Here is a 27,834-nt window from a genome sequence, read left to right as displayed (position 1 = left end):
GAAAGAACTCGCAAATAAAAGATTTGACCGAAAAATTAAATGAGTAGGCAAGTATTAAAACAACACCATAACTTCTTGACTTCCAAACTCTTTCCTGGTTCAGGCCATGTAAAATGACATCATCAGTGGAGTCATGCCGAGGTTGTGAGTTTAAGCCTCACCTGGAGCAGCCTGGTTTTCTGTCTTGACAGGTAAACAGTGTTTTGTGTTATTTGCTAAATGGAGAGAGGATTCTGTGTTAATTGTGCTCCTCCTGGAAGAGGTCAAGATGAGATGTTCACGAGGCTGGTGGTAAATATCCTATCCAGGAATATTTTTTGTTCTTTATCGGGGAATATCGAATATCGGGGCTGTATAAAGGGGCTGTAGGGGGTCAGATCTATAGATGTAGTAAACACATCAGTGGAGACGGTGTGTCTGCTCTCTGTGAGAGAGACGGGCGGAAAGAATAATCTGTGGTCTGGGAAGAAGAGACCCTCTTTTGAAGAGCGGCGCTCCTCACGGAAGAGAATGAAAAAAATATTTTTCAGGGACGCTGATTTTTCTCTTTGGGGGAATTAATGTGTGACCTCGTGGCGCAATGGTAGCATGTCTAACTTCAGATCAGAAAGTTGTGAGTTCAAGTCATGTTGAGGTCAGCTGATGTGTTTGCAGGTGCTGCTGGTGCCGAACCTGGAAATTACACCACGCGGTTGGGTTTTATCTGTACACCACTTAGGTAATCTGAACAAAATAACAGAGCAGTACAGAACACGCAATAAGGAGCTTATGCAGCGAATAATCTTGAACACGATGAGAGAAAACTGCCCATCTGCGTAACATCATGTCCGACTTTAGAGACAGTAACATCAGAGAATGGAAGTTTCAGACCATGTTTTTGTTACAGGTTCAAGCAAACCTGAAAGTTAGGGAGTGTTTGGTCACTTTTGTATGAAAACGTGTCTGAAGCCTGTAATTATAATTCGCCCTTTTTTAATTGTGGTTGAAATCCACTCCTATGTACCAAGACCTTACAGTATATTCATGTTTACTTAAATGACTAACGCTATTGGACATTACTTGGTGTCTTTTTTTGTAATGATTTGCTATTTCATGCAGGAAAGAAAGGAACCCAGACCCAACGTTTGCTTTCAGGTGCAGTTCATTTACATACCGGACATCTATTTCTGAGGAGCCTGATTTAAATCACACAACCCCGGAAGAAGTCGAATCGATAATCTTGTAAACCGAAATAAGACGCGTTATCCATTAAACCACTAGCCCGTCACGTAAATGAATTGCACCATGGTGAGTTCAGTGCCGCTACTAGTAATACCCCACCCCCATCTTAAATTTCTAAGTGAGAAACGTGTTTTCTACATTTTTGTCAGTTTTAAAACTAGGAGTATACGGCACTCTGCACAGTGTACAAAGTAAATTATTTTCGCAGTAATTAATTTATTTACACGTGTATACTAAATATAGTAATAAATATAATAAATTAATTAATTACTGCGAAAATAATTTACTTCGTACACTGTGCAGAGTGCCGTATACTCCTAGTTTCGGCACACACGATATATACAGTAAAAAGCCTCAGGCACTGTGTTAGATGTGTTTTCAACATTATATATGCGTTTATTAATGTCGTCGATTTTACAGTTGCAATTCGACATTGATTATATGTCGCGGCGACGTATATATACGTATAGCCGTATTTCGCCATGAATATACGTATATTCGACGATATATATATATACGTATATTCGACGAATCACTGCCCACTGGGAATAGGTTTATTCCATGCTGAAAAGAGAAGAGAGAAAACATAGCTGTGAAACCTTCTTCAGGTTTGTTTTCTCTCTTCTCTTTTCAGCGTGGAATAAACCTACAGTATTACTTGTTCCTTTGCAGATACGAATGCTGACGTAGCTACCCACCTGAATATATTAAACGCTTCATCTATATGATTAACATAATGTTCTCCTGAATAACTACTCGAAAGAAGCCGTAGCTCAGGTGTTAGAGAGATTTGAAATCGGATCGGTGGATTTAGAGTCCAGACTGCGAACCGACAGCTGACACAGGTCTTTTATAGAACAGTTTTGATTTTCTCTACTTTGTCCCCGTGACGTCATTGTCCTGCTCGCAGCCGAGCCCGACACACGATACTGTCTGGTTTCTGTCACTGGGCGGGTCTGTGTTGGTTCTAATGCCCCAGTATTATGACGGGGACACTAAACTGTAAACAGGTGCCGTCCTTCGGCTGAGACGTAAAACCGAGGTCCTGACTCTGTGGTCATTAAAAATCCCAGGTCGTCTCTTGAAAGAGTAGGGGTGTAACCCCGGCATCCTGGCCAAATTTCCCATTGACCCTTACCAGTCATGGCCTCCTAATAATCCCCATCTCTGAACTGACTTCATCCCTCTGCTCTCCTCCCCACTAATAGCTGATGTGTGGTGAGTGTTCTGGCGCACTATGGCTGCAGTTGCATCATCCAGGTGGGGCTACACATTGGTGGTGGTGGACGGGAGTCCCCATTACCTGTAAAGGGCTTTGAGTGGAGTGTCCAGAAAAGCGCTATATAAGTTTAAACAATAATAATTATAATTATTATTATTATTATGTAAAATGCAATAAAAATATCATGTTTGAATAATGTAAAAACTGATAAAGCTAATGCTTTTTTCAGGGCTATATCTACTTTTTAAAAAAAGGGAAGTCTGTCGCGATTGTGAAATTTGGAGAACATGCACCAGCGGGTGCCTTCACATCTCCAGCTTCAGTCTCGCCTGTAGCTGCAAGAAGGTTAAAAGCGCACAAGTGATTTGTCTTTGGTCAAAGGAATTGCTGGAGCAGTAGGACACAGAACAGTATCTAGCAGCTGTAGACGATGTTCGGAGAAGAGATAATTCTGTTTTCAGCACAGGGAGTGAGAATGAGCTCAGTCCGGCTCCCAGCAGAATCCATCCTGGTTTGGTTACTGTTAGACTGTGCATCTGAGGCTCTTTGGATCGCAACGTGAAAAAAAAAACAATTGTTCACATCGTGTGACTTCAACGAGAGGAAGGGAAGATATCATTTTTAAAAATATCAGGACTGAAGATTTGGATCCGGGACCTCATACTTATCAAATTATTAAAATAATAGTTATTAAAATATCAGATTGTGTTTCTGCAACATTTTGTGCACAGTACGCCATCTTTATCTAAAAATAAAACAACAGTCACAACGAAGCCTTTACACGCAGTCTGGGGTATTTTTCCCTTTTATATTTTTGCCACTTTATATCGAACCTGTTATACTCCCAAAAGTGCACAGTAGATTGTACTTAATAAAAATGTACAATTCACCGCTGGTATAAACAGATGTGTGCCGTGTCTGCCTTTGTAAGCATTTGTTTAAAAAAGTAGTTCACAATACGATAAAAACACATAAAGTACAAACTTAATAATACAACAATACAAAATCAATACCAAATCATAAAGCCAATTAAGTAGCTATCCTTTGAAAACAGAGAACACCTTTATATCTACAAAAAACTTGACATTTGTATGTATTTTTTAATTAAAAAGCAGACAGTGTAGTCCCTTAATTCAAAGATCAGATCTTGACCAAAACAAGACAATCAGACGTGAGGTGAATTCAGAACAGGAGCCTCTGCTTCGTCGTTTATTGAGCTTTTGTTCAACGCATGAATGAAACAGATTCACTATTTTAACTCTTTGATTAAACAAAGTACACAAAAGGTGCCATCCTTTGAGCCGGAATTGAACCAGCAACCTAAGGATTCCCTGCTATTACCCACTACAGTCCTCCACTTTACTAACTGATCTATCAAAGGGATGTCAGGATGTCAGGAGCTGCTCTCTGTCACATACTGCCCAATGTAGTGAAATGTTCTGGGTGATTTAAATCCCAAATTGACATAGTTTCCAACTCGTTTCCTTTTTTTTAATTTGAATTTAAGCCGCGAACCAGCATTCTCTGTATAAACTTGCAGGGATATTAAAAAATGTTTGATGGGGTATCAATTATTCAGAAATTGACTCCTTTTTTTTCTTGGGGGATCATATTAAACATTTCATTTGGATCTACAAGAGGATCACCATGAGGAACAAAACTAAGTTTCATTCTGTGTTTATTAGAATCTGTATCACAGCTAATGCATGTAAAGCCTTTAGTATGCGACAGTGAGAGTTCAGTTATGCCGGAGAACTGAAATTTAGTAAATCCATATTTAAATAGATTGCAAATCTTCAAAGTGTTTTGTCACTGCAAATATTATTACAGGGGTTTACCAGCTGCCGCACGTGCTTGTTTTGGGATTATTTCCAAAAAATATCCCATTAGTAGTTGTGTGTCCTTACTGGTATCTTTTAAACATTCGATTATATACAAACGGGACAGAGACAAAGTAATAATCCCATTTTAAGGTGTCTTGCATTTTAATTTACTGAACAGATAAATTGAAATGCTCTGATTCAGAGCCCCTGCAGTTCATGCTAATTAGAACCACAACAATGCTCCTGAGTCCTGGGCACTACACTGAGCACACGTTCAGCTGGGCTCTGACTTTGTTAAGCACGACTTCTTGTTGCAGTTGAGCTCAGAGCTAGATATGATCTCCATATTCTACCGCAATAAGTAGTCTGAAACTTAGTAAATAGTACACAGTTTTTAACTGAAGTCAGGTTGTTAAAAAATTAAACCAGCACCCTGTCACCGAAACTTACCCCGGTCTTCCGCGCGACAAGCGGGGGAACTCAACACTGTACTAACAAGGAGCGGTTGTCCGCAGTTGAGCGTGAGCTCTGATTACTGTCAGCAGACATTTCTTCATTTCCAATGACGTTTTCTTCTGCTCTCAGCTTTTTACCGGTCATAAATGTTCAAGAAGTAATTCATTTGAGTTGGAAGTCTGTCTCTGTTACCTTCGGTCCTGATAAAGAAAAGCCGTGCGTGGGAGACTCCCTCTCTGAAGAAGTTTGCCGTCACCCTGCAAGAAAAGAGAGCCATCATTCACCGAAACAGCCACTAAGACAAATAACATTAAACACGTGAAATGCGAGATGTTGTGGAAATGTTTTCTACTTAGAGATTCTGTCGTTTCTACTCTAACGAGAGAGGCTCTTTGTCGGAAGTACGATTTGAACAAACGTCTCCAGGGGAAACTGCGACCTCAATGCAACGCCTTAGACCACCAGGCATCCTGTCTGTGGCTCTTGTATTGCATTATATGTTTTATTTATTTCTACTTGTTGATAGGAAAAAAAGTGAAATCGTGTAATTTGGGAAATGTATTTTTTTCATGGGGAAAACTAGCCTGAGCAAATGTAAAGTTAAGAGCAGCGCTCAATAAAAACCATCAAAGCCGAAAGCGCTTCTTATGCGGATCAGTATATTCCGATGCCGGTGGTTCTGCAGAAGAAATAAGAAAAGCCGAACTCAAAGCACTGTGTTGCCATTACGGGTACTTTGGCTGCAGCTGCTTTAAGATCTACTCAGCGGGCACAGAAAGTTGTATGAGGTCAGACAGGTTTGCGCTGTCTAAATAACAGTGTGCGAATTTAAACTTATTTAAATAAGATTATTTACAATGTAATACATGCTCCAAAAGCGTTAATACTGCACTGGCTGCTATTTGAAACGCCTTTAGAAATGACGCGTAATAGAGATTGATGCAGCTGGCTTTTATGCTTCACAATACATTGCAATCAGGAAAATAAACCAATTAGAAATATGCAATACAACGTCTTTGAGTTCGGCTATTTTTATTTCTTCTGCAGAACAACTGGTATGGGAATGTACTGATCTGCATAATTCGCGCTTTCGGTTTCTGATCGTTTTTATTGAGCGCTGCTCTGAACTTTACATTTGCTTGTGCTAGTTTTCCACATGAAAAAAAAGAGATTTCCCTAATTACATGATTTCACTTTTTTTCTTATCAACGAGTAGAAATAAATAAATTACATATAATTCAATATAAAAGCCACAGGCGAGTTGGCTGGGGGTCTAAGGCGTTGCGTTCAGGTCACAGTTTCCCCCTCGGGTTTTTTGTTCGAATCCCACTTCTGAAAAAAAGGTTTTCTCGTTTTTCTCTGTGAAAAGACAATCAAGTTCTTAACAAATTTCATATATTAGACTTCCGCAATACGTTCTGGCTTTAACAGGAAACTGTGCGCTTCCACAGAAAGAGTAACAAGAGGAGACGTTTCCATGTTACTTGTAGACTTAGATAAAGGAACGTGGCGGTGAATGAAAGAGGCACAGACGGGATTCGGACCCGCGATCTTCGGTTTACGAGACCGACGCCTTACCACTTGGCCACCGTGCCGTCGCTGTGAGCGGGGTCAGCTTACTATATGTTGAATCAACGCTAGTAATTTTACTGTTGTAATAGAGGAACAAGAGGCGCAGTCGGTAGAGCTTGCGACCCTTAAGTTCAAAATCGTTGATTCATGGGTTGTTTGTGTCCTTTCTGATCCCTCTAATCTTTTAGTAGGACAGTGCAAGCAGGACGTGATAGGGTACAGTGACTCCCAATGTCATATGAGCTTTGTGTAATTTAGCTTTCTTAACGCTATGGGGCTCGATTCAAATATCGCTGTGAAAGGTTTTTTCTAGATTGAGGGTGATCTGCTCCCGAGTAATTATAAACACCTGAGCGTTTACTGTTTACTGTTGTGTTACTGTGATAAAGGAACACCGCACTTTATCAAAATACTGCTGCTTCCTAATTTTACATAATGGTATTTAGGCCGGGGAGAGTGACTGCATTCCAAGAGGCTAAAAGTTGATTTCACAAAGCCCCCATTTAATAAAATACATTAGAAACCGCAAGGAAAACAGTATGTTTTAATAAGTCTTCTCCTGGTTTTATATTATTATAGTCTTTCACATTTGAATGCATACCTTACCGAAAATCTTACCTAGATTACAGGCAACACAAACAGTTCTTAATGCACAAAGTCTATTTATAGTTGACTTTCTGCTAATCACATCTAATAGTTCATGAATCTTCCTGCCCATCATGTGTCTGCTAAGCAGTTTCTCCATTTTCCTCCTCCTGTCATTGTCAGCAAGCACATCAAGATGGGAAAATGTAACAGGGAAAAAGAGTAGCTGGTAGGAGTGGGATTTGAACCAAAACCTCGATCTAGAGACAAGAATACCCATGAGAGCTAGAAAAACAGAAGTCCTTAATCAGGGTGCGTTAGAACACTCAACCATCCTGACAAGCAACTGGTAGGAGTGGGATTTGAACCCACACCTCGATCTGGAGACAAGAATACCCGTGAGAGCTAGAAAAACACAAGTCTTTGATCATGGTGGAGGGGAGTCCCCATTACCTGTAAAGCGCTTTGAATGGTGCTTTAGAACACTCAACCATCCTGACAAGTGATGGATGAATGGAGGTGTATTGAATACACCAGTAGTTCACCAACCTGAGTTGCTTTGCTGGAGAAGTGCCATGTTACATGTTGTAAACGTCAAACGTACAAACGTGTTGTACTTTCCAACCTTTCAGTAATATTTTCCAGAGCTAGGGCGCAGTTGTCTTCACAATCTGGATTATCTCAAAAGCAATGATGTCTGTGTAAAACAGATTTTATTTTCGGGAACCGACATTGTATTGCATATTTCTAATTGATTTGTTTTCATTATTGTAATGTATAGTGGAGCATAAAAAAACATCTGCAAAAATCTCTATTACGCGTCTTTGGCATTTCAAATAGTAGCGAGAGCGAGGATCAAACCCCCCTCTTGGCGATAGTTGCCTCACGCTCTGAACAACCAAGTCCTGCTTATTCCCGCTGTGGGTCATGGATGGTGTGTTTTGGTATTTACTCGAAATTACGGAGGATACATGGGACTGCATTTACCTGATAACATACCATGATCTCTAGTACCTAATGAGCTTTGATAATTCAGCTTGCTTATTGCTTTGGGCTCAATTCAAAAGTTGCAGTGAAAGCAGGAGCTGAGCAAGATTCTGTTTAAATGGAGCCAGATCTGTTCACAAGCGGGGAAACACTTCAGCGTTTACTAATTGAAGACCACAATCCGCTAAAACACCCCTGTTTCTTAGACTAAAAGAAGCTAAAAGCATTTTTGAACATGGGTTATATTGTAAATACTGTTATTAAAAAGCTTATTCGCATACTGTCGGTTATTTAGACGGTGCAAAACAGGCTGCCCTTATAAAACTTTCTGTGCCCGTTTTGACCAAGGAGAAAGTATTTTCTGATGGAGCCCTATGCGAAAAGATTTAATTAGCTTTACCCCTGCCAATGATTCAGCATGAAGAAGTAAAAGTTTCAAAGGGAAAAGCAGCTCGCTAACACAGCCAATATTAAATGTACTTGCCGGCACACTATCACGTGCATTGGTTCAGAAGTGATCTCGGCAATGTTCCCAAAGTAAAGCTGAAAGTGCCAAAGAGCATTTCTGTTGAGAAAACTGCCTTGATGTTAAGCTTAGAAAGCCTGTCTTTTAGATGTTCTATCTCTAAACACCTTGTGCAGCCTCCCAACAGACTAACAAATATTTTTTTTGAGAAATGGGCACACACCCGGAAGACAATAACGTTTATCTACATTCGAGTATGTGAATAACAATTTAACAGAAAAAAGTTTGTAAATGAGATTTTGCAAAAATTCAATAAATCGTCTATAAACAGTAAGAAATTATTAAGAAAGTAAGATATTGTTTTATTTTATAAACTTTAAGACAATGAAGAGAGTTTACAGGTCATCCTTCGCTTTTGCTCTTTCAACTTAAGCGTTCAGGATCCAAGCCCATGTGCGGATGGTTGTATTTCTTAAAGTAACTTGTAATCATCAAAAGTTGTTGTGTAGTCCTTCAGTTCTTTCTCGAGTTGTACCATGGATATTTTATACGATCAATACTTTTCATGATCATTTGCATTTTCCGTTTCAAACGGAAAAAGTTCAAAGTGTCCTTATAACTGTGCTCCACATCTACACGAGAGCGCTTGTAAGAGTACAGGACATGCAATGAGGAGTTTGTGCAGCTTTCAGCTTAGTGCGGAGTCCAGAGGAAGGACTCACTCGCTGAATGATCTCTCAAGAAATTCAAAGGGTGTTTTCTGCAAAAGCCATGACAAGTGTGAAGAACAGAACGAAATGTTTTGGAGTTACATTTAAAACAACACTGAGAACACTGTAGCACTTCGAGTGTGTCTAAATTTAATTGTGTAAACCTAGCTGTCTATAAACACAGACAAGGAGTTCTCACACAACAGAAGATTGCGATGTGAGCACAGTAATATGAAACACTTGGAGATGCCAGGGATTGAACACAGGACCTCATACATGCAAAGCATGCACTCTACCATTGAGCTACATCCCCAACAGAACAGCTTGTGGAACTGACTTAGAGATGTGCAGATGCTCACTGACCACAATCCACCACTCACGAAGAATGTCTGCAGTTTCCCACTTTCGCGTTTCCTCTAATACAGAGTAAATTCATGGGAATGAAGAAATAAGGAAGGAAAAATAGTCACATCTAAGCTTCCAGAGACCGGTTAAAAATGAATCAGTTATTTTTATATCCAGTCACATGGACGACGGCCCAGTGGGCAAAAGACGTATAATATACGTCTATTAAACGCATACCTTAGACGTCTAAATGTGGTCCGCAATTCGTCTAGAATGAAATTCTAATATATGTCTATTGTTATACGTCTATGATAAGGTGTTCATTATACATAAATGGTTGGAGTTCTATTATACGGATAAATTTAGAGCACTATTATACATATATGATTGGAGTTCAGGATAACTTTAGAGGACTATTATACGTATATGGTTAGAGGTCTATTATACGGATAACTTTAGAGGTCAATTATACGTATATGGTTAGAAGTCTATTATACGGATAATTTTAGAGGACTATTATACGTATATGGGTAGAGGCCTATTATACATTACAATACAGATTTTAAAATGTACAACTTCTATATTTCCAAGAAAAAAAATATTACAATGAAAGTTAAGACGATTTTTGTCCACCATTTGCAAACCCTGTCTAATTGTCCTAACAGTTAGAACCAGAAACCTATTATTTTCAGTGTCCAGATCTCCTGGCCCCCTGCCTTGCATATGCATTCTTCAAGTAACACATTGTGTGTTCCTTTATTTCTTTAAAGGTAGGGTGGGACTTCAGCACCGCAGCTAGGAGAAAATTATATAATATTACTACCCAAATAAATGATGATTAATATCTTCTTTAGTATAATCTCAAAAATGAACCATTAAGGTTAACTAAGCTCAAAGCTATAATAAACGTATAAAATTTGGCTTGCATCATAGCAGTTGAGCAATAAAGTCTGTCCTAATTAAAGAGTACCCAAAGTTTGAAAGTACAACATAGAATAAGAATAATTAGAGAAACGGCAAAACGATTTTGTGTCATCTTCCCCCTCACACTATTTTTATGTGCCTATTTTTGCTTATTAACGTACTATTTTAATCAAAATAATATTAAGTAAGATCTATATGTATTCAGATAGTATTATTATTATTATTTATACCTACTCGTCAAAAGAGGATTGCTGAGATATTTGCGGATTTCTTCTACGATTGAAAAACGTGTCCAAAATGGTGACCAACGAATACTAGCAATGCATTGTGGTATATAACCGGAAAATATACCACAACGTATGCGTTTATTAATGTTGTCGATATTATGGTTGAAATTTAACATTGATAATACATCGCAGCTATGTGCCCCCTACTATGAGCTGATGTGCAATTTTAACGCATGCAGTTAGTAAGGAAACGGTCACTGTTGTAAGGTATTATATATAATGACATTATGGAATAGGATGGGGACAGGCCTGGTGTCACGGGGGGAGGGAGGAGTGTCGCCCCTTCAGTTTTGGGCAAAAGGATTTACTTAACTTGTAATAAAAAAATAGTTGTACTTTGTCAATGGCCAAACATTAATTTATTTACACGTGTAAAATAAATATAGTACATATAGTAATAAATACAGAAAATACAGTAATAAATATAGTAAATTAATTAATTACTACGTAAATAATTTACTTCGTACACTGTGCAGATGGCTGTATACTCCTAGTTGCAGCACCCACGATATATACAGTAAAAAGCCTCAGGCACTGTGTTAGATGTGTTTTCGACGTTATATATGCGTTTATTAATGTTGTCGATTTTACGGTTGCAATTAGATGTTGATAATACGTCGCAGCGACGTATACACAGATGCAGCCATTCAAAATGGGTGGGGTATTTCGTGGTATACCCCGGTGGGCGTGTCACATTAAAACGCAGTATCATGCAGTATCACGCAGTGTATCGCGTCATTTGAGGTCATGCTGGAACCTCTCATGTACAGCATTTGAGCTTGGACAAAAGTTGGACAAAAGTACACAACCTACCTTTATCAGAAATATTTATGCATCAAAGCCTTTACCGAAGATATTACTAATAGTATTAATAATGAATGACTTTGGACAAGCTGTAAACTCAAAGTATTATGCTGGTCCACATTCTTTCTAACCGTCATTTTAAACGAAAATACTTTTAGTTTTTTCTTTGACAAACACCACAGCATTTCGTGGATAATTTCTTAAGCACATTTGTACAAGCACTTGGAATCTGTCCAAGCCCTACTTTGTCAGGCATTTTCTTTTACTGCAATGGACATAAAAACTCCCTTGCTTTTAACAGAGCGTTTCATAATTTCTAACTACGAAAATTATTTAAACTGCAACACTTATCATTCAACCAGGGCTCAAAATATCACAAGGATCCTCAAGAGCACATCAAAGACTGTATTAAAAGATACTTGTATCAGATACATGAGAATCCAGGCTTTTTTTCTCAACACTTTCTTTTCCGTATACCAGATATTATGGAACTACTTCAGAAGGCTGTCAGCCAGTCAGATTCCAGGAATCAGTACTTTAAAGAAAATTCGATTTCTCCCTAAACATTTTACGCATCGAAGTCTTTAACTAACATGTGAAATAGTGGCAGTTTTAAGCTTTTCTGCTAATATAATATGGAATTGCGTATCTAAAGAAATTAATAACGATATGATTATATTTGTGTACTGCGACAGGGCTGTGTAGGGCTGTTTCGCCTCACAATCAGACAAATGCAACATAAATTGGGCTGTGTAGTCTTCTAAGTATCTTAATAAACTTTCAGCATAGCTTTCTCCCCGTTTAGATTTATTTTTCTTGGGATCTTGGGATCAAACGTGGAAAGATTAGATTGTAATCGTTTTTATTTTTTAAATACATTTTAGAAAAGTGTAATCTATACTAAAAAGCTGTACACCACCTGCTATAAAGATACATATTGTAATACTTTCGGTCTCAGATAGGACGGACACAAGAACTCAGACTTGCAGAGTTAAAGCAACTTAAAGCCTTGATTTTATATATCACCTTTAAAAGTGGCATCACCAAGCAATACAGATTACAAAGTAAATACCCAACACTGATTGCACCCATCTGTCATGTTAATAAAGACCTTTAAATTGAATTTAGTTTTATTACTTGTTTTTCAGGAAGTTAAAAAAAAACACTTGAATTACTTATCCAGTCTCTCGAACTAAAATTATTTTTCAATCAATGCAACTAACATCGGGCAACGTGTTTTTTTTAATCCAACATTGACAGCCACAACAACAGATGACAATTTCCTTAGTCCTTCCTTAGTCTTCCTGAAATTGTCAGATTATGAGTGAACAAAAGCATTTTATTAAAAACACGTTTGTGTTTGTTTGGGAGCTATATTATGTATTTTTCATATGTAAGAAATAATGATGTGTTCCTGCTTACACATTGCACGACTTTAAAAGCTAGAAAAACAGGTTTCGATTCACATTATCTGGCGAGCCTTGTTTTGTCAAAGGAAAATTCTATTCTACTCTGAGAATGTAGGGGGAGGAAGAATGTCCCTTGTCTTTTTACTTACTCCAATACACCAATGCATTAGCATGTTAAAGCGATTTCATTGAGGAGCCTAGCTTTCTTAACTAGTAAGTACTGTACTTACTGGGTTTTGAAGGGGGGGAGGTGTCTTTTGCTGAAAATCTCGCCCCCTTCTACTTTGAAAATACCTGTGAAACAGGTTTAATTCGTCACAGCCAGCACTCCCGCAGAGAGGGGGGTTGTACTTGCAGTGCATCGGTATAGATGGGAAAGCCAGAGCCGAGTCAAGTCTAGCCATGTGTGAGTCTAGTCTCACAGAGCTTCAACAGCAGATGACAACTTGTGAGTTTGATTAAGAATGAATAAAAACATTTCATTAATAACGCGTTTGCGTTTGTCTGGGTGCTGAAAAAGTAAAAAACAATTACTTTTTGACAATGAAGAACTGTGTGTGTGTCTCTCTCTCTGCTGGCGTTTGTAATCGTTTTTATTTTTAAATACATTTTAGCAAAGTAATGTACCATAAAAGTATTGTGAGACATATTTGGGTTAACATGTTCAGTGTTCAGTGTGTGGTAATTTGTTTGGTGCAAGTGAAGTTTTATTTAAAATCTGACCCAGGGAAAAGTGTGGTGTGGACGGCTGAGGAGAGAATGCAGGCTCGCGCTGTGTCCGTTATTCTTTTTGTCTTTTTGAGCCAGTGAAAGCTCTGTTGTCCTTCACATGAATGCCTGAATCATTGTACCGAACCCAGGATTTTACAGTATTTTTTTCTTTAAAATACCAATAACAGCAACATACAGTTTACATAATATGTTGATGTTCCAAAATTAATATAATTTATGACCTTTATGACCTTTGTTATGCTCTTCGTTAATGTCTAAGCCGGAACACATCATTATATCTCATTTTGTATTTCTTTAAAAAAAAAATCGTTTGCCCAGCCTAACAATAATGTTGTTATTGTTTTTATCCTGTAAAGCGCTTTGAGGAGCCACCTTTAAAGGCGCCATATACAATAAAGTTCATTATTATTACTATTGTTAATTTGCTGGACAGAGAGGTGAACATTATTACGCAGAAGACAAAGATAGCGATTTACGTTGCATTGTGCATTGTGCTGCTATAATACAGTTTTAAATAATTAAAAGTCTAAACACTATCAGCTTTATTTATGGGTTTTAAATAAAGGCGATTTAAACGCGATTTAAATCAATATAAATGTTTATATTGCAATGCATAGGTGACTATTCATTGTTATTAAAATGACTTAAATTCGATCATGTTGTGATATTTAGAAATATAAATTTGTTTGGTGCGAGTGAAGTTTTATTTAATCTCTGACCCAGGGAAATGTTTTATTTTTTCAAAGATGTGATATATAGTATATTCGACGAATCACTGCCCACTGGGTGTGCGGACCTTTTCTTATTTACCTTGTGCAATCGTGTTTCATAAAATGTAATTGTATTATAGCATGAACCCCTGGCGATTTTCTTGATACGTTATATGTGCTCTTGTTTGTATTGTATGTATTTTTGTTGTACAAATAAAAAGTAAAAAGCACAATTTTCCGGATGCAGCTGCTGTAAAAAAAATTACTCCAATACACCAATGAACAGACCCACTCACCTCTTAGTGTGCACAGTGCATGTCGCAGCGCTTCCTGCTTTCACTTCAATGCGCGTCCTGATATTGATTTTTTTTCGTGTGCCGCGCGGAGGCTCTGAAAGCGAGAGCAATGAAAAGGTGCACGGCGCTGTGAAAGAAACGGAGGTAAAGACGTCTCTATACATGGATGACGTCACCATCCTCCTCTCTGACAATGCCTCAATTAGCAGAGCACTGCAGTGTTGTGATCAGTTCTCTTTGGCTTCCTCTGCAAAAATTAACAAATCTAAGAGTGAGATTTTTTATCAGAACTGGAGGGAGCCAAAAGAAGGACATGATCTCAGGCTGCAAGAGAAGAGAATTAAGGTCCTGGGGGTGTATTTTGGAGAAGAGATAGGAACAGTAAATTGGCAGAACAATTTGCCAATCTTAAACAAAAAACTGATGCAATGGAAGGACCGAGACCTCACCATGACAGGGAAGGTGCTGGTCATCAAAGCCGACCTCTTGCCTGTCTTGAATTTTCTGGCTTCTACCTTCCCAATCCAACACCGTGTTGCGGCGGCGCTGAGGAGATTGATGTTTCAATTTCTATGGGGTGGGAAGCAGGAAAGACTCAGAAGGGAAATAATGTACAGGCCGCTACCCTCAGGGGGGAAGTCTGTCCCAGATATTGCTACGAAGCTACGAAGCAGAAAATCTGTGGGAAATAGAGAGCATAGGTCAATATCTCAAGAAACTGTGAAAAACATTATCATGTTTAAGTAAAGAATGTGATTTGAACCAGAAAAAAAGAAATTGTTGCTATTTAACTGGTACCGTGTCAAAATGTAATGAGATGTGATCATATATACTGTTTTAAGTATGTATATTAATGTAAAGCTTTCTAATTTGTGATGTCCTGTATTTTTTTTGTGAAAAGAAAATAAAGTTCATAAAAATCTAAATCGGTTCACCCAGGGCGAGGCTCGGCCATTGCACTCCGGCTGTGCTGACCCCTGCGAATTCCCCAAATGTGGGAATCTCGACTGCATAATTTCTGGTAGTGGGGGACTGCGTTCGCGCTCTCCCCTGATGTGCTTGGTCCAATATCGGATACGGAAGAGTTACGACACCATGAGCTGCGATACGATCCCAGTTCGAAGGGAGTCGATTCCACTGCTGGTTCTCGGTTTCTTTTAGTTAGAGGTCCGGAGAAGCATTTCAAGCTCGTTGCACTACTCCTTCCGGACATTCATTCCCTTTTCAAAGTCAGTCGTTTTGCTGTAGTCTGCATTATTTAGGCTGATTATCGAGGTTAGCCTTTATTTGGTCATGGGGGCCTCGGTACTGTATGCTAATTCTCAAGACAGTTTCACCCGTTTTCTGATTGCTAGGTTCTGTACCAGAGCAGACATGTCAAACAGTGAATGGCTGTACCTCTATTGTATCCCTGCTCAATTAATGAAATCAGTAATAAATGAATATATGAATAGTTATACGAAAAACAAGTGGTTTATCGACTCATCTTCATTTGCAGATTTAGAGGCAGATTCGATATTCGTTTTACAAATGGGTTTTTTTTTATATGGGTCACACTCATGCCATAGCAACAAAACATCTCTAGAAATGAGGCTATAGATCACCTTTCCATCCTCCAGGTTTTCTTCCCAAAGCCTAAGGCACCAACGGTGACCCCTGCTGGCCGAGAGAGCAAAAGCTTGCAGCACCTGGTATTCCCAGGCAGTCTCCCATGCAAGCACTAACCAGGCCTGACCCTACTTAGCTTCAGAGATCAGACGCGTTCAGGGTGGTGTGGCCGCAGGCGAAAGTAATAGCACCTGACTCGCTACTTGAAGCTGTGTGTGGCTGGGGTTCCGTGCCCCCCGAGCTTGACTGAAGTATCGTTCGTGTGCAACTCTTTGGAAAGGAGCTGCTTTCCAAATTGCATTGCGTACCTGGATGTTGGCGAATGTGCTCCCTTGTGTTGGCTTGTCCCGCACTGGAGGAGAACAAACAAACTGCTCGGAGGAGCACAAGGCAAGTCTTCACAAGACAAAAACCTCCAGTGCACACATGTCAAACAGTGAATGGCTGTACCTCTATTGTATCCGTGCTCAATTTGGGTGGGCAAAACGAGAAAACGAGCGCGCCGTTTCCTACACATCTGCAGTCACCAATGCACATTCGCAGCATTTCCCGGGACGCAATTTGGCCTCATTTGCATAACACCAGACCGGCAGATCGCTACGCAAGCTCGCGTCGTGCACCTGCCATACACCGAACAAACACCGGAGCCTTTTCAGCAATTTCCAAAAAACGGGCCTGCTCGCCTGCCCACAAGGCTCCATCTCTTACCCGCTCTCCAGAGCCTGCTGTCTTCTGTGCTGTTCTCTCGGCACCGCTGCAGCGCACACAACTCCTGTAGCGCGGGGAGAAAGTTTCCACGCTCCGCCGCAGGGAAGGCTCGCTCCGTGCGCACACGTCCTTTCAATGCCAGTTCAACAAGTGTTCCGCATTAGCAGCGTCGGGGCTCCGGCGTGTCGCACCTCACCTCGCACAGCCCCCTCCTTGAATGTCTCGCGCTGGGCATGCCCCGCTCTTCTCCACCTCATCTTATCGCGTGTGACCACCGACAATGGCCACAATGCCGGGGAATGGCACCTGTAAAGTGTTAATTGGGGCACAGGAACAGCCCGTCTCGTCTCGGGGGCCGGCTTCAAAGACAATACAGCAAACACAGCGGGGCGGGGGAAGTAGACGACACGACACATGCAGGTACATTCAGCTCCGGTGGGAACGAGTCATTTGTCGGTCTTTTAGTGTTCCCCTTTACCAATCAGTCGGGGTCTCCTCCTAATCCCCGTCTCATATGTAACAATCAATGACGAGGCCCCCCTGTCCCGCGATATTGTATTTGTCTCCTGGCCGCTGGCTGGCGCCGTGAGATTTAGTACTCGCGCAAGAGACCGGGGGCAGAGCGCCCCCCACAAAGTGTGCGCTCCAGGTTCCCTCTCGGGGCTCTGCAACACAGCGGAAAGGCAGCGAGAAGGAGCCTCTTGCTCTGACGCCGCAAGCCACAAGAGGGCGGAGGCGCCGCGCGCCCGGCCGACGTGTTGGACTGGTGTGCTTTATGTGCTGAAATAAACACGCGACAGCCCAGAAATGTTTTCAGAGTGCTGTGCACTGGAGGTTTTTGTCTTGTGAAGACTTGCCTTGTGCTCCTCCGTGCAGTTTGTTTGTTCTCCTCCAGTGCAGGACAAGCCAACACAAGGGAACACATTCGCCAACATCCAGGTACGCAATGCAATTTGGAAAGAGGCTCCTTTCCAAAGAGTTGCACACGAACGATCCTTCAGTCCAACTCGGGGGGCACAGAGCCCCAGCCACACACAGCTTCAAGTAGCAAGTTAGGCGCCATGACTTTTGCTTGCGGCCACACCACCCTGAATGTGCCCAATCTCGTCTGATCTTGGAAGCTAAGCAGGGTTGGGCCTGGTTAATACTTGGATGGGAGACTTCCTGGGAATACCTGGTGCTGCAAGCTTTTGCTCTCTCGGCCAGCAGGGGTCGCCGTTGGTGCCGTAGGCTTTGGGAGGAAAACCTGGAGGATGGAAAGGTGATCTATAGCCTCATCTCTAGAGATGTTTTGTTGCTATGGCATGTGTGTGACCCATATAAAAAAAAAAAAACGTTTGTAAAACGAATATCGAAGCTGCCTCTAAATCTGCAAATGAAGATGAGTCGATAAACCACTTGTTTATCGTATAACTATACATATATTCATTTATTACTGATTTCATTCATTGAACATGGATACAATAGAGGTACAGCCATTCACTGTTTGACATGTCTGCACTGGTACAGAACCTAGCAATCAGAAAACGGGTGAAACTGTCTTGAGAATTAGCATACAGTACCGAGGCCCCCATGACCAAATAAAGGCTAACCTCAATAATCAGCCTAAATAATGCAGACTACAGCAAAACGACTGACTTTGAAAAGGGAATGAATGTCCGGAAGGAGTAGTGTAACCAGCTTGAAATGTTTCTCCGGACCTCTAACTAAAAGAAACCGGGAACCAGCAGTGGCATCGACTCCTTTCGAACTGGGATCCTATCGCAGCACGTGGTGTCGTAACTCTTCCGTATCCGATATTGGACCAAGCACATCAGGGGAGAGCGCGAACGCAGTCCCCCACTACCAGAAATAATGCAGTCAAGATTCCCACATTTGGGGAATCCGCAGGGGTCAGCACAGCCGGAGTGCAATGGCCAAGCCTCGCCCTGGGTGAATCGATTTTTTAAGAACTTTATTTTCTTTTCACAAAAAAATACAGGACATCACAAATTAGAAAGCTTTACATTAATATACATACTTAAAACAGTATATATGATCACATCTCATTACATTTTAACACGGTACCAGTTACATAGTAACAATTTCTTTTTTTCTGGTGTAAATCACATTCTTTACTTAAACATGATGATGTTTTTCACAGTTTCTTGAGATATTGACCTATGCTCTCTATTTCCCACAGATTTTCTGCTTCCTCCCTCCTTTCTCTCCACAGATCTCTGAGGTAATAGTTCTCTCGGGTGATGAACAGGGCCAGGCTACCTGCTGCCTTGACTGGGACCTCGATGCCTTTGAACAGCCCCATGTTCCTCACTCTCCACAGGGCGTCTTTCCCACTGTTCACCACGGCCCAGATCCTGTCAAACAAGTCAGGAGGAAGTTTGACAGGAGAGATGCCGTTGTAGTGGCAATGCTTGTTAATAAGACAGAATTAAGTGGTGGTATGCTGTCCTAAATGAGGCCCCATCTCACCTTCCATCTCTGTGGTGCAGCCACAGAGAAAGTATTCATGCAGGCTGATTTAAGATGTTTTCTTTTGGTAAGGGACAGCTCCCAGATGGGGATGCACTTAGCTAAGCCTGGCTATCATGATCAATGGTCATCCATTGGCGCCTATCTGTCTAGGGAGTGCCAAATGGACATCTGGACTGCATTCCTAAGTGTCAAGAGTAAGTGACTCATATCTCACCTTGATCAACCAATCAGGGACTGGCAGGGCGTGGTAATACCACGTGGGTCTCCAATGCCCGCCAACCTCTCAACCAATCAGCACACATCTGTGTCTTGGTCAAAAAGTGAGCGCAAGCTCAGATCGGGGCTCTCCTTGGCCATTGTCGCACATCCTCAGAGACAATAATGTGACAACTGCTGTTGTCTGCAAAGGGACTTGGAGTTTGTTATAAGCGCAAGGCCGAGGATCCCGTACGTACTCAGAATTCAGAAAGGTTTTAAGCGCAGGAGGCGCCCTATCCCCGCTCGCTCGCTCATTCCCTTGTTCACACGTGCAGTGCAGCTTGTCCTTCTGTTTATTTGTCAGCTTTGGCGAAACACGGGTGCTTGTGTATTAGCGTGAGCGTTTTTTATTCTGATCATGAACAGTTTTACAAGTCCGCAAAGCATCGAGGAAAGGTTTATCACCAGCTGAAAAGAGACACAGCGCTTCGGCTGTGGAGACTTGTTCGGCTGGCGTTCGGAGAGTCGCGTTTTTCAGAATTGTATTGAGATCGTTTTCCACAGAGCTCAGATGTCAAAGCACAGCAGCAGCTCTCCACAGCGATCCTCTATAGCGCCCTTTCTCCCGCTGCTCCGTCCTCATTGGAAGGAAGCAAGAGTGAAAGGCTGAAGTGAAATAGAGCGGGGACGAAGGCAGTGAAGAGAGAGAGAACGTGGGAAGAAGAGAAAAACGCAAGGGAAAAAAAGCAGCGTCGTAAAAGAGGTGACGGAGCTGTCCTCTCAATAAGAAGGGTGCCAGCGAGCCTTGCTCTCGCTTACGGCCACACCCCCTTGAGCACGCCTGATCTCGTCTGATCTCGGAAGCTAAACAGGGATGGGCCTGGTTAGTACTTGGATGGGAGACCGCCTGGGAATACCAGGTGCTGTAAGCTTTTAAGCGCAGGAGGCGCCCTATCCCCGCTCGTTCGCTCATTCCCCTGTTCACACGTGCAGTGCGGCTTGTCCGTCTGTTTATTTGTCAGCTTTGGCGAGACACGGGTGCTTGTGTATTAGCGTGAGCGTTTTTTATTCTGATCAGGAACAGTTTTACAAGTCCGCAAAGGATCGAGGAAAGGTTTATCGCCATCTGAAAAGAGACACAGCGCTTCGGCTGTGGAGACTTGTTCGGCTGGCGTTCGGAGAGTCGCGTTTTTCAGAATTGTATTGAGATCGTTTTCCACAGAGCTCAGATGTCAAAGCACAGCAGCAGCTCTCCACAGCGATCCTCTATAGCGCCCTTTCTCCCGCAGCTCTGTCCTCATTGGAAGGAAGCAAGAGTGAAAGGCTGAAGTGAAATAGAGCGGGGACGAAGGCAGTGAAGAGAGAGAGAATGTGGGAAGAAGAGAAAAACGCAAGGGAAAAAAGCAGCGTCGTAAAAGAGGTGACGGAGCTGTCCTCTCAATAAGAAGGGTGCCAGCGAGCCTTGCTCTCGCTTACGGCCACACCCCCTTGAGCACGCCTGATCTCGTCTGATTTCGGAAGCAAAACAGGGATGGGCCTGGTTAGTACTTGGATGGGAGACCGCCTGGGAATACCAGGTGCTGTAAGCTTTTAAGCGCAGGAGGCGCCCTATCCCCGCTCGCTCGCTCATTCCCCTGTTCACACGTGCAGTGCGGCTTGTCCGTCTGTTTATTTGTCAGCTTTGGCGAGACACGGGTGCTTGTGTATTAGCGTGAGCGTTTTTAATTCTGATCAGGAACAGTTTTACAAGTCCGCAAAGGATCGAGGAAAGGTGTATCGCCAGCTGAAAAGAGACACAGCGCTTCGGCTGTGGAGACTTGTTCGGCTGGCGTTCGGAGAGTCGCGTTTTTCAGGATTGTGTTGAGATCGTTTTCCACAGAGCTCAGATGTCAAAGCACAGCAGCAGCTCTCCACAGCGATCCTCTATAGCGCCCTTTCTCCCGCAGCTCCGTCCTCATTGGAAGGAAGCAAGAGTGAAAGGCTGAAGTGAAATAGAGCGGGGACGAAGGCAGTGAAGAGAGAGAGAACGTGGGAAGAAGAGAAAAACGCAAGGGAAAAAAAGCAGCGTCGTAAAAGAGGTGACGGAGCTGTCCTCTCAATAAGAAGGGTGCCAGCGAGCCTTGCTCTCGCTTACGGCCACACCCCCTTGAGCACGCCTGATCTCGTCTGATCTCGGAAGCTAAACAGGGATGGGCCTGGTTAGTACTTGGATGGGAGACCGCCTGGGAATACCAGGTGCTGTAAGCTTTTAAGCGCAGGAGGCGCCCTATCCCCGCTCGTTCGCTCATTCCCCTGTTCACACGTGCAGTGCGGCTTGTCCGTCTGTTTATTTGTCAGCTTTGGCGAGACACGGGTGCTTGTGTATTAGCGTGAGCGTTTTTTATTCTGATCAGGAACAGTTTTACAAGTCCGCAAAGGATCGAGGAAAGGTTTATCGCTAGCTGAAAAGAGACACAGCGCTTCGGCTGCGGAGACTTGTTCGGCTGGCGTTCGGAGAGTCGCGTTTTTCAGAATTGTATTGAGATCGTTTTCCACAGAGCTCAGATGTTAAAGCAGAGCAGCAGCTCTCCACAGCGATCCTCTATAGCGCCCTTTCTCCCGCAGCTCCGTCCTCATTGGAAGGAAGCAAGAGTGAAAGGCTGAAGTGAAATAGAGCGGGGACAAAGGCAGTGAAGAGAGAGAGAACGTGGGAAGAAGAGAAAAACGCAAGGGAAAAAAAGCAGCGTCGTAAAAGAGGTGACGGAGCTGTCCTCTCAATAAGAAGGGTGCCAGCGAGCCTTGCTCTTGCTTATGGCCACACCCCCTTGAGCACGCCTGATCTCGTCTGATCTCGGAAGCTAAACAGGGATGGGCCTGGTTAGTACTGGGATGGGAGACCGCCTGGGAATACCAGGTGCTGTAAGCTTTTAAGCGCAGGAGGCGCCTTATCCCCGCTCGCTCGCTCATTCCCCTGTTCACACGTGCAGTGCGGCTTGTCCGTCTGTTTATTTGTCAGCTTTGGCGAGACACGGGTGCTTGTGTATTAGCGTGAGCGTTTTTTATTCTGATCAGGAACAGTTTTACAAGTCCGCAAAGGATCGAGGAAAGGTTTATCGCCAGCTGAAAAGAGACACAGCGCTTCGGCTGTGGAGACTTGTTCGGCTGGCGTTCGGAGAGTCGCGTTTTTCAGAATTGTATTGAGATCGTTTTCCACAGAGCTCAGATGTCAAAGCACAGCAGCAGCTCTCCACAGCGATCCTCTATAGCGCCCTTTCTCCCGCAGCTCCTTCCTCATTGGAAGGAAGCAAGAGTGAAAGGCTGAAGTGAAATAGAGCGGGGACGAAGGCAGTGAAGAGAGAGAACGTGGGAAGAAGAGAAAAACGCAAGGGAAAAAAAGCACCGTCGTAAAAGAGGTGACGGAGCTGTCCTCTCATTAAGAAGGGTGCCAGCGAGCCTTGCTCTCGCTTACGGCCACACCCCCTTGAGCACACCTGATCTCGTCTGATCTCGGAAGCTAAACAGGGATGGGCCTGTTTAGTACTTGGATGGGAGACCGCCTGGGAATACCAGGTGCTGTAAGCTTTTAAGCGCAGGAGGCGCCCTATCCCCGCTCGCTCGCTCATTCCCCTGTTCACACGTGCAGTGCGGCTTGTCCGTCTGTTTGTTTGTCAGCTTTGGCGAGACGCGGGTGCTTGTGTATTAGCGTGAGCGTTTTTTATTCTGATCAGGAACAGTTTTACAAGTCCGCAAAGGATCGAGGAAAGGTGTATCGCCAGCTGAAAAGAGACACAGCGCTTCGGCTGTGGAGACTTGTTCGGCTGGCGTTCGGAGAGTCGCGTTTTTCAGAATTGTATTGAGATCGTTTTCCACAGAGCTCAGATATCAAAGCACAGCAGCAGCTCTCCACAGCGATCCTCTATAGCGCCCTTTCTCCCGCAGCTCCGTCCTCATTGGAAGGAAGCAAGAGTGAAAGGCTGAAGTGAAATAGAGCGGGGACGAAGGCAGTGAAGAGAGAGAGAATGTGGGAAGAAGAGAAAAACGCAAGGGAAAAAAGCAGCGTCGTAAAAGAGGTGACGGAGCTGTCCTCTCAATAAGAAGGGTGCCAGCGAGCCTTGCTCTCGCTTACGGCCACACCCCCTTGAGCACGCCTGATCTCGTTTGATCTCGGAAGCTAAACAGGGATGGGCCTGATTAGTACTTGGATGGGAGACCGCCTGGGAATACCAGGTGCTGTAAGCTTTTAAGCGCAGGAGGCGCCCTATCCCCGCTCGCTCGCTCATTCCCCTGTTCACACGTGCAGTGCGGCTTGTCCGTCTGTTTATTTGTCAGCTTTGGCGAGACACGGGTGCTTGTGTATTAGCGTGAGCGTTTTTGATTCTGATCAGGAACAGTTTTACAAGTCCGCAAAGGATCGAGGAAAGGTGTATCGCCAGCTGAAAAGAGACACAGCGCTTCGGCTGTGGAGACTTGTTCGGCTGGCGTTCGGAGAGTCGCGTTTTTCAGGATTGTGTTGAGATCGTTTTCCACAGAGCTCAGATGTCAAAGCACAGCAGCAGCTCTCCACAGCGATCCTCTATAGCGCCCTTTCTCCCGCAGCTCCGTCCTCATTGGAAGGAAGCAAGAGTGAAAGGCTGAAGTGAAATAGAGCGGGGACAAAGGCAGTGAAGAGAGAGAGAACGTGGGAAGAAGAGAAAAACGCAAGGGAAAAAAAGCAGCGTCGTAAAAGAGGTGACGGAGCTGTCCTCTCAATAAGAAGGGTGCCAGCGAGCCTTGCTCTTGCTTATGGCCACACCCCCTTGAGCACGCCTGATCTCGTCTGATCTCGGAAGCTAAACAGGGATGGGCCTGGTTAGTACTTGGATGGGAGACCGCCTGGGAATACCAGGTGCTGTAAGCTTTTAAGCGCAGGAGGCGCCCTATCCCCGCTCGCTCGCTCATTCCCCTGTTCACACGTGCAGTGCGGCTTGTCCGTCTATTTGTCAGCTTTGGCGAGACACGGGTGCTTGTGTATTAGCGTGAGCGTTTTTTATTCTGACCAGGAACAGTTTTACAAGTCCGCAAAGGATCGAGGAAAGGTTTATCGCCAGCTGAAAAGAGACACAGCGCTTCGGCTGTGGAGACTTGTTCGGCTGGCGTTCGGAGAGTCGCGTTTTTCAGAATTGTATTGAGATCGTTTTCCACAGAGCTCAGATGTCAAAGCACAGCAGCAGCTCTCCACAGCGATCCTCTATAGCGCCCTTTCTCCCGCAGCTCCGTCCTCATTGGAAGGAAGCAAGAGTGAAAGGCTGAAGTGAAATAGAGCGGGGACGAAGGCAGTGAAGAGAGAGAGAATGTGGGAAGAAGAGAAAAACGCAAGGGAAAAAAAGCAGCGTCGTAAAAGAGGTGACGGAGCTGTCCTCTAAATAAGAAGGGTGCCAGCGAGCCTTGCTCTCGCTTACGGCCACACCCCCTTGAGCACGGCTGATCTCGTCTGGTCTCGGAAGCTAAACAGGGATGGGTCTGGTTAGTACTTGGATGGGAGACCGCCTGGGAATACCAGGTGCTGTAAGCTTTTAAGCGCAGGAGGCGCCCTATCCCCGCTCGCTCGCTCATTCCCCTGTTCACACGTGCAGTGCGGCTTGTCCGTCTGTTTATTTGTCAGCTTTGGCGAGACACGGGTACTTGTGTATTAGCGTGAGCGTTTTTTATTCTGATCAGGAACAGTTTTACAAGCCCGCAAAGGATCGAGGAAAGGTTTATCGCCAGCTGAAAAGAGACACAGCGCTTCGGCTGTGGAGACTTGTTCGGCTGGCGTTCGGAGAGTCGCGTTTTTCAGAATTGTATTGAGATCGTTTTCCACAGAGCTCAGATGTCAAAGCACAGCAGCAGCTCTCCACAGCGATCTTCTATAGCGCCCTTTCTCCCGCAGCTCCGTCCTCATTGGAAGGAAGCAAGAGTGAAAGGCTGAAGTGAAATAGAGCGGGACGAAGGCAGTGAAGAGAGAGAACGTGGAAAGAAGAGAAAAACGCAAGGGAAAAAAAGCAGCGTCGTAAAAGAGGTGACGGAGCTGTCCTCTCAATAAGAAGGGTGCCAGCGAGCCTTGCTCTCGCTTACGGCCACACCCCCTTGAACACGCCTTATCTCGTTTGATCTCGGAAGCTAAACAGGGATGGGCCTGGTTAGTACTTGGATGGGAGACCGCCTGGGAATACCAGGTGCTGTAAGCTTTTAAGCGCAGGAGACGCCCTATCCCCGCTCGCTCGCTCATTCCCCTGTTCACACGTGCAGTGCGGCTTGTCCGTCTGTTTATTTGTCAGCTTTGGCGAGACACGGGTGCTTGTGTATTAGCGTGAGCGTTTTTTATTCTGATCAGGAACAGTTTTACAAGTCCGCAAAGGATCGAGGAAAGGTTTATCGCCAGCTGAAAAGAGACACAGCGCTTCGGCTGTGGAGACTTTATTAATAAGGCCCCTCAGTAGTTGAGATCTCTGTTATACCCATCTAGAAACATGCAATCAGCATGTTATTGCTGAAGCAATAGTCACAACATTATTCCACACCTGGGTGAGATGCGGGTTATGATGACAGTCATGCTTTCTACACCTTATACTGAGCTCAGAAATGGACCAAGCGGACATCTCACGAGCAGATCCCTCCGCGTATAAGAAAGGCAATTTGTCTCAGCAAAAATACCACGGATTCACATCCAAAATATGATAAAAAGGCAAAAACCCCACACTTGGAATGCAAACGTACCCTAAAAAGGAAACACGGTTTTAAAATGAACTTGATTTTCCCCTGGAGAAACCTTTTTATGGACACACATCGCATCTATTACACATGTAGAACTAAATATAAAGATAAAACTTCATATAAGAAGTCATGACATATCACACATGACGAAGTCTGGTCCAGAATAAACAGTTTACACTGACCCACCTTTATTTACCCTGGTCACTCACTTCTATTAACTGTTTAACTGGGTAACAAATTAATATTTGTTTCAATTTGGGATCTACACCTGGGAGCCCTGAAATGTTGGCCAGAGGGGAGAAGCTGATATTCAGACGTGAGAATATATTAAAAAAAGGATCTGATGTTGTTTTTCACCTGTCTAATCAAAGCTTGTTCAAAAATTATCTGATTATAGGACACACGAGTTTATAATCATACTCATTCCACTTTTTAACCCCGTATATATGCACAATATGAAACGTATATACACTAAATCTCACGTGTGACTCCCATAATATACATTTCTTTACGAAAATTAGGAACACTTACTACAATTATCAACCCCCCATGACGAGGCAATATTTCATACCTTTGTTTCTTTGTGGGTTCAATGTTCTGTCCTGTCGTTTCACACGTAATGTTTTGGTAGTTATCTCAATTTTCCTTTGCAATTATCTCCAAGATCATCATCAACTTTTTGTAAAACGCTATGCACAACTGATATTTAAAGAAAGTCCTGTACCAAAACGTCTTCGTAGGGAAAGACAACTTTTTTTTCCTTACGTTAGTCGCTACACGGTTACTCAGAAAATCCATTCACCGCCTTTAAAAAAAAAGTTTCGTTTTTTATTGTGGTTCACTGACATTTCTGTCACAATTCTGAGGGACCCCATATAAAATTCACTTGCCGGTATAAAGACGCCGGCGAGGATAAGACAGGTATCGAGCCACCTGCGTATCTAGCGGACGTTTAAAATAAAAAAATGGCGTGTAATGTTGCGAAGGGCTACTGTTTTTTTTTAATAGTTTGTCGATTGTAAGGGACGTGGGCCGCGACAGAAATACTGGACGGGGTGGGAAAAGGTTTATTGATGGTTTATTGTACCGCAACGGTCACAATTGACTCACCAGCAAAGATGGCACCGAGGCCACATCGACTCCCTCGCGCCCTGCCTCGCACCGAAGCTCGAGCTGCGGAGCGCGACGCCAAACCGCCGGTCCACGGGCGCGGGCGCCGGACATAGACGTCATAAACCCTTCCGAGGCGCAGGAATTATAGATCACTGTAGTTTCTTCTGGACCCGGGTTAGGGACAGTGTGCCCTCCGTGAGAGTCTTCTGAGGAAGCCAGTGTCTCATGGGTGTCCAGGCTTGGTACCATCTGTCCATCACAGGACACACACACACTCACTCACACACCCTGGACAGGACACCAGTCACTCACAGGACACACACACACACTCACACTCACACACACTCACACACACACACCCTGAACAGGACACCAGTCCCTCACAGGACACACACACACAACCTGGATAGGACACCAGTCCCTCACAGGACACTCAGACACACACTCACACACCCTGGACAGGAACCAGTCA

General features: G+C 43.5%; 10 non-coding genes and 4 pseudogenes across 10 annotated transcripts; 11 read left to right on the top strand and 3 right to left on the bottom strand.

Annotated features, from left to right (window-relative positions):
- Positions 1-6,245: 6,245 nt before the first annotated feature.
- trnat-cgu (transfer RNA threonine (anticodon CGU)) lies at positions 6,246-6,317 on the bottom strand. The gene has a single exon. It is a non-coding gene; the product is annotated as a tRNA-Thr (tRNA).
- A 2,966-nt stretch (positions 6,318-9,283) lies between these two features.
- trnaa-ugc (transfer RNA alanine (anticodon UGC)) lies at positions 9,284-9,355 on the bottom strand. The gene has a single exon. It is a non-coding gene; the product is annotated as a tRNA-Ala (tRNA).
- Positions 9,356-15,431: 6,076 nt separating this feature from the next.
- Positions 15,432-15,602, top strand: LOC148668531 (U1 spliceosomal RNA). The gene has a single exon (XR_015937308.1). It is a non-coding gene; the product is annotated as a U1 spliceosomal RNA (small nuclear RNA).
- Positions 15,603-17,935: 2,333 nt separating this feature from the next.
- On the top strand, positions 17,936-18,054 carry LOC148668530 (5S ribosomal RNA). The gene has a single exon (XR_015937177.1). It is a non-coding gene; the product is annotated as a 5S ribosomal RNA (ribosomal RNA).
- A 625-nt stretch (positions 18,055-18,679) lies between these two features.
- Positions 18,680-18,844, bottom strand: LOC148668529 (U1 spliceosomal RNA). Its single transcript, XR_015938648.1, has one exon. It is a non-coding gene; the product is annotated as a U1 spliceosomal RNA (small nuclear RNA).
- A 1,507-nt stretch (positions 18,845-20,351) lies between these two features.
- On the top strand, positions 20,352-20,470 carry LOC148668528 (5S ribosomal RNA). Its single transcript, XR_015937565.1, has one exon. It is a non-coding gene; the product is annotated as a 5S ribosomal RNA (ribosomal RNA).
- A 538-nt stretch (positions 20,471-21,008) lies between these two features.
- On the top strand, positions 21,009-21,127 carry LOC148668527 (5S ribosomal RNA; annotated as a pseudogene).
- Positions 21,128-21,666: 539 nt separating this feature from the next.
- LOC148668526 (5S ribosomal RNA) lies at positions 21,667-21,785 on the top strand. Its single transcript, XR_015937564.1, has one exon. It is a non-coding gene; the product is annotated as a 5S ribosomal RNA (ribosomal RNA).
- A 539-nt stretch (positions 21,786-22,324) lies between these two features.
- LOC148668525 (5S ribosomal RNA) lies at positions 22,325-22,443 on the top strand. Its single transcript, XR_015938093.1, has one exon. It is a non-coding gene; the product is annotated as a 5S ribosomal RNA (ribosomal RNA).
- A 537-nt stretch (positions 22,444-22,980) lies between these two features.
- On the top strand, positions 22,981-23,099 carry LOC148668524 (5S ribosomal RNA). The gene has a single exon (XR_015938164.1). It is a non-coding gene; the product is annotated as a 5S ribosomal RNA (ribosomal RNA).
- A 538-nt stretch (positions 23,100-23,637) lies between these two features.
- On the top strand, positions 23,638-23,756 carry LOC148668523 (5S ribosomal RNA; annotated as a pseudogene).
- Positions 23,757-24,295: 539 nt separating this feature from the next.
- On the top strand, positions 24,296-24,414 carry LOC148668522 (5S ribosomal RNA). The gene has a single exon (XR_015938242.1). It is a non-coding gene; the product is annotated as a 5S ribosomal RNA (ribosomal RNA).
- Positions 24,415-24,949: 535 nt separating this feature from the next.
- On the top strand, positions 24,950-25,068 carry LOC148668521 (5S ribosomal RNA; annotated as a pseudogene).
- Positions 25,069-25,604: 536 nt separating this feature from the next.
- LOC148668520 (5S ribosomal RNA) lies at positions 25,605-25,723 on the top strand (annotated as a pseudogene).
- The last annotated feature ends 2,111 nt before the right edge of the window (positions 25,724-27,834 follow it).

The sequence above is a fragment of the Lepisosteus platostomus genome, chromosome 5 (genome assembly GCF_059453375.1).
Source record: "Lepisosteus platostomus isolate fLepPlt1 chromosome 5, fLepPlt1.hap1, whole genome shotgun sequence".
Lineage (NCBI taxonomy): Eukaryota > Metazoa > Chordata > Actinopteri > Semionotiformes > Lepisosteidae > Lepisosteus > Lepisosteus platostomus.
The sequence above is the reverse complement of the archived record's forward strand: the minus strand, read 5'-3'. Positions and strand labels throughout refer to the sequence as shown.